This window comes from Haemaphysalis longicornis, unplaced genomic scaffold (genome assembly GCF_048455015.1).
Source record: "Haemaphysalis longicornis isolate Haplotype H1 unplaced genomic scaffold, Haemaphysalis longicornis Haplotype H1 scaffold_12, whole genome shotgun sequence".
In the NCBI taxonomy this organism is placed as follows: Eukaryota; Metazoa; Arthropoda; class Arachnida; order Ixodida; family Ixodidae; genus Haemaphysalis; species Haemaphysalis longicornis.
Window position 1 is genome coordinate 3,593,073 of NW_027526225.1, and position 6,656 is coordinate 3,599,728.

The following is a 6,656-nucleotide window of genomic DNA, read 5'->3' on the forward strand; positions in this document are numbered from 1 at the left end:
TGACCATCTCCAGAAAGACGTAGAGGAAACAAACCGAGCTTACTCGGAAAAGAAGAGGAAGGGAGAGAGAGCTGTAGCACTGGGATAGCATGCCTTCCACCCTTAAAGCACTTATTTGGATGCGTGGTCTGAGTAGGGTGGACTTGAAGCCCACTACTGCGGAAGTGACACTGATAACCACGCAGTGAACCTCGTCATCCCCGCGTCCGTTGCGAAGCCCAGTGATACTCCTAGGTCTGTGGGGGTGCCACGTCGGCCGGACCTCAGCCTCGTCGAGTGAACGTGACATTCACTACCAAATGGACTATGCTGCCATGTAGGTTATTCACACACAAAAGGGGCAGGATGCGCTCTTCAGGCATGGCTAGAACAGCCTACAAGTATGTCATAGAAACCTGCATGACAACGTTATTAATCCAACTGATAATAGCAAGACCCGCACTCATAGAGTAAGAACCAGCAAGCAACCTCGGTCAAATTTCTCGTTTCTTTGGTTTTCTTCTCCTGTCTTTACGCATCCTTTCATATGCCGCACAGAAAAAATTACGGAGAAAAAGCGAAAACAAGAATACATGGACTTAGATTATGACTACGGCGCTTCAAGTACGGGACCTTCATCGCGGGGCAATCGCTACGGGGCAAAAGTGTCAGGCGCTTATGAGTACGGGGCTTATAAGCACGGCGCTTATGAGTAGGGGGCTATCAAAAACGGGGTAAAAAAAACGGGGCTTCCAGCACGAGGAACTGAGACAGGCTTTCGAAATCGCGGGCTTTCGTGCACCACCCAATGTGTACACGGCCGGAGTGCCTCAGTAATGAGAGCAGCACAGCGGTTCTGGCCGATTTGTTTCTCTTTCCAGAAGCGCGATGGGTCCGAAGCTGCTCGCACGTACTTAATCATGCGGCAGGCAACTACCGAATATGACGGCTGCAAGGCGAGGCTGGCGCGAATTGCTCCCGCTTCAGCGTTTCACGGAAGCGCGGGCGAGCGGCACAGCGCAGCCGGCGCAGTAGCGCGCTGGCAGACGTTCGGTAACCGATCGCGCCCGCTCCGAGTTCGATATACCCAATGTTCGCTATAAAAGGCACATTTTGCATGGATAATGGCACAAGAACTTTGAGTGTTCGCTATAAATAATAATTCGCTATATTCGAGTTCCTTATTTTCGGGTTTTACTTTACTACACCTTCTTTATGCAAGAAGGGTGTGTGTATATAAAGTCTTCTTAATCTTAAAACTTCAAATTGACGTTTCACGTGCCAACGCTTTACTTAGGCCATGAGGCGCACCGTGTATGGAAGTGAGCGATCATTGCAGTTGAACAATTTTTTTTTGCTTGAGCATTTCTAACGAGGGGAGAGGAGGGTGTCAGGGGATGTTTTGTACTTGTACTGATGAGAACTGTCCATTGAACTACCGTCCCATTTCTTTAACGAGCGTCCCGTGCAAAATCATGGAACATGTCATCTACTCTCAGATTTTTCGCCCCAGCCAGAATGGTTTTCGGAAAAGATTCTCTTGCTAAACACAACTACCAAATATATTTTTTCACGATCTGCATGCTAACCTTGACAACAACTTACAAACAGACGCAATCTTTCTAGATTACGCAAAGGCTTTTGACACAGTTCCCCACCAAAGACTAATGTTAAAACTATCCCACTTAAACTTAGGCCCAAGTGTACTAAATCGGATCAAAGCATTTCTAACTAACCGTCCTCAGTTCGTGCATGTCAATAATAAATCTTCAGAGTATCTCAAATTAACATCAGGTGTACCTCAAGGTTCGGTTCTTGGCCCCTCCTGTGTCTAATATATATTAACGACTTACCCTTCAGCCTATCCTGCAAAATCCGCATTTTTCCATATGACTGTATAATCTATCGAACAGTAACTAACACTAACTACCAAACTCTTCTCCATAAAGATCTTAACCACCTTCAAGAATGGTGCGATAATTTGCTTCTGTCTCTTAACCCTAACAAATGCAAACTTGTGTCGTTTTTCCGCCGTAAAAATCCTTTAATTTTTTCATATCATATCGCAAACGTCCCTGTACAGTCACAATCATCCTTCAAGTATCTAGGTGTCACATTGTCTTGCGATCTTACTTTGAATGGGCATATTACTAACGTCATTTCATCAGCAAATAAAACTCTGGGCTTCTTGAAGCGTCACCTACGTCCTGCACCCCAACATGTGAAGTTGCTGGCATATGAGTCCCTCTTTAGATCGAAACTCTAATATGCCTCCCCCATATGGAACCCGCCCCAAACATATCTCATTAACGACCTCGAATCTGTCCGAAATCCCGCCGTTCGATTCATTCACTCCCAGTACTCGTACGACATCAGCGTTTCATCCTTGAAAGCACAATCCGGTTTATCACCCCTCTCTGTTCGCCGCCGTATCGCCACCCTTTACCTCTTTCATAATTTTTTTTTCATTCTTCCCTCAATGCAGCTCCTTACATCCTCCCCCCGACATACATTTCACACCGCACAAGCCACCCACTTCAAGTGTCCCGTTATCGCAACATAACTGTCACTTTTTCCACTTCTTTTTTCCCCCGCGCCGTCAAGGATTTGAACGACCTTCCCTGCTCCATTGTCTCAACCACCTGCCCATCATCCTTCATAGCAAATGTTACAAATCACTTGTGCTGCGAAAATAATGTGTTAAAATGTTTTTTTTTCCTATTTATCCACCCCTTATATAATACCCACCAGTGGGGTCCTTAAGGAAATAAAATTAAAATGAAATGAAATGCATGGCCCTAATCAATCGACAGCTGAATACCTTTCCACGCCCTTCCAACACTCTACCAAAAGCTAACGGTGTTGGAGTAAGTCGACACCCTTTTTTCCACACAAAAAGTCTGTATAGCTACGAATACGGGTGTTGAGATTTTTAAAAAATGGTGTAATGGCCTCTCAACACCCTTTTTCCACGCTTTACAAACTACACGCTTTTTGGCCAGAAGTGTGTAAAAAGTTTAGCGTGTAAGCTTATCTATAACGAGGAAAAATCTCGAATGAGTTTCTCGGTGCGCATGACGCTGTAATAATATGTTTGGCTATTTTATGGCTAGCGAGTCTAAGCTAATCTGGGTGCCACTACCTAAAAACATTTCAGCTTGGAAACAATCTTGACACGCGTGCTGCAGGGGGCTCGTAGTCAGGCGAAACGGAACAGAAAACGTGCGTGCGATGTGGCAGCAGAAACCACAAGGGCCTGTCTTCCGGATTTAAGTGCTGAACATTTAAGGGCAAATAGAGACTACAGAAAATGCACCTGAGCTGGTGGCTTTGAAGACGTTGCGGTGCTGCGCGAGTCGGTTTTCGTGTTCACTCATCCTCCCTTGATTGCTCATAAACAGTAGACATGTGGATATACGTTAGCTCTCCCGGGACCACTGCAAAATTTTAGCAGTCTGCATGGGTGATTGCCTCAACAGATTTCCATGATCAGCTGAAATGCGATTGTATTTTCCAGCGCTACAAAATGAAGACACCGACAACTGCGGTAAATTTGTAACAAAAACTTCTTTTAAAACATCTAAGTGAATTTGAAATGAGTCACTGAATGATAATCCTACAGTTAATTTAGCAGCATTTAATTTTGTGTAGTACTATGTACAAATTGTTCGTCTGCCATTCTGATAATGCTTGCTTTGTGTATTGTATGGGTGATGCTTTTTCAACCCGTGGGTCATGCATTTGTAAGTCCTATAGGAATGTGATCAGGCGAGTCTTCCTTACCACGCTGCTGTTCACTACCTTTCTTGTCTGTATACGCGCTAAATTATACCCTGTTGCAATATTCACGCCCCACCTATGCGCCTCTTTTCTTGCGTAGGCTGAAGTACGGCGCGAAAAAATTCGCCTTAAGAAAAAAAAGCGAGACGTTAGGCGAAACGCTCACCGTCTGAATATTCCTGGTGAAGAAGCCGCCAGCTACAAGCGCATAGAACGTCGCACACGCCGGAACAGGGACTTACTTCCTCGATCGCTCTGCAACAGTAGTGGGCAGTAACTAGTTACTAGTAACGCGTTACCGAGTTACTTTTTTGGTGACTTGTAAGTGTAACTAGTTAATTTTATGTTGGAGTAACTTGTAACTGTAACACTGTTACTTTTTGCACAGTAACTTTAACGTGAAAATTCCGCTACAGTTGCTCCCTTTTCATAAAAAAATACGCAAAAGTAACACTCGTTAAAGGCCGACGTAGTACAGTTCGCGCTCGCCACACTTTCGGTACCTTCTTCTTTCTCACACTCTCAATTTTTCCCCTTTCCACAACATGGCTCCCTGTGCAGTTTAGGAGGGAAGGTTGGTAAGAAAATTAACTTCCCCGCAGAAGACCGAGGCGGATGTCGGTTTTGAAGGCGATTTCTTAAATCTGTTCCGTCGTCTTGAGTCGAGGGAAAACAAAAAAAAAAAACAAATTGGCTGCCGATTACGATACTCCCTAATGCGATATTTGGGCGCAGCAGCAGTGCGCTGAGGCAGCACTCGCGCGTGGGTTCCCTCGCCAGCGGCGATGACGACCCTCTGCGTCGGCGGCGCGAAGTGCGTCTCAGCAAGCGACCCTGAACTGCATCTTAAGGGAACGCACATCATAGCCACGCGCACGCCCCCCTCAAGTTTTCGCCAAGCGTCGTGCCGTCGAGCGCCTCGTGCTGGCACAGCATACTGCCCCCTTCCCTACCCCCCCCCCCCCCCCTCGCGCCGTTACGGCGAGCTGCCTTCCCCTCCCAATTTCGCGAGTCTCCTCCTTTCTTTTCTTTCATCGTTCGCTTTTCTTTCACTCGTCGGTCTTGCCATCGTTCACTCGGTTACGACAGCGACGCGGCTCAGTCCAGAGACGGCAACCAAAGGGCTCCGCCTTAAAAATCTGACAATTAGACCTCCGAAAAAAGGAATTTCTCGGATTCCAATTCTGAGAAGCAACTCATCGTAAGCTACAGTATGTTTTGGAAATAAATTCCTCTGCACCAAGGGTGCGTCAACAAACAGTGTTGGCGCTACAAAATGAGGCATACACAACGATTGTTGGTACGGTAGTTGAGTGTGCCCCCTTTCAGGTTCCCTTGCTTTAGGGCTTTACCACTTTTGACTACCCGCATGCCTCCGTACATTTATATTAAATAAACTCAATCATTTGGTTTTCGATAGTATAACTGAGAAGTAACGAGGTTACTTTTTTACAGTAACTGTAACAACTTACCTTTCGGAACTCGGTAACTGTAACTGCAAAAGAGCTATTTTTTTGGCTCAGAGAAGACATCATTCCCACAGCCGTCACGTTCTCCGTCACGGAGTAGTCACGTCAGCGGAGACGTAACGGAGACGTAACGTCGTAATGGAGGAGCGTTCGTAGTGGAGCTCTCCGTCAGAGTACAAGGTCGTTTGCCTAGTGATCAGTTTAGCCTAGAATTGAGCGTGCTTAATCTGAACAGTAAAAAAAATGTCGAGATATATACGATGCAAGGTGACTGGATTGCTGTAATGCGAAAATAAACAATAATTTTGTGTCATGTCGAATTTTTTTCTCTTTTTTATTCGTTACTACCCGCCGCTTCTCCGCTGCTGACGACGAATCCCATTTTTCGCGGTAAACATGCATACATTCAACTGGCTGCAGGGATGGCTTAAATTTTGGCTATGCAAACTGCGTGCTCACTTTTCGCCCAATTTCGCCCTAAAGATTTGTTTTGTGATTGGCTGGTTTACCGCGGGGCGCGGTCCCATCGCGTTGACGGAACGGAAACGTACAGCTTGGCCTCCCGTCGCCGCCGCACCGTCTCCGGCGAGAAATCGCCCGAGAAAACGTCTCCCATGACGGAAGGTAGTGACGGGACGGTGACGTGACGGGGTGAAAAACGGCTGTGAGAATGCGGTTTAACACTGTTATTTTTTGCTACTAACGTGCCCATGACTGCTGTGGAGTCATCGCCTTCCCCGACAGACCCCTCATTCGGGCTACCCGGAGGTCAGCGTTATCTGACGTAAGATGAAAACCTCCGGCGCATCCAGCAAGCATGCGAGCAGCAGGAGCAGCAGCAGCCCCCAGAAAACCGGCAGAAGGGCCAAAGAAAGATTGGCATTAAAAAAAAAATTAGCAGTGGCTTAGCTCGGCTATGCCAGGATATACGTAGCGTGAGCCAAGATTCAGCTGGTTGTTCTTAGCTTTCCTGGTTGTCTAGGATTAGCTTGATTATCATGCTTACTGCTGCTTCAATGACACACACACGCATTATGTGACACATGTATATTTATCAAGCCGCTCCGGCGCAGCGTCACCAATCGCCCCAGAGCTAAGCTGGCTCCACAGGCGCACGCCGGTGTTGCTGCGACGCACGATCCATCGGTTCCACACCAGGCCACCCGTCTCATTATCATCAAGTGGACCGGGCCGCCACGTGTGGAGCGGAGGTCGGCGAAGACGCTGGGCGGGTGGGGTGCGTGAGGAAGGCCGGGCAGCGAGCAACGTGATGTGCGCCGTGTAACGTCACTGCTCCTCGCGCATGCGTAGCACGGCTCTCCAGGAGCCACGCCAAACTGCTCAACCTCGGCCAGTGTAGCTAACGCCACAAAATCAGCCGCATCCTCCCAAGTTGTTCTCCTGATGGAATGGCAGCGGAAGCACCGA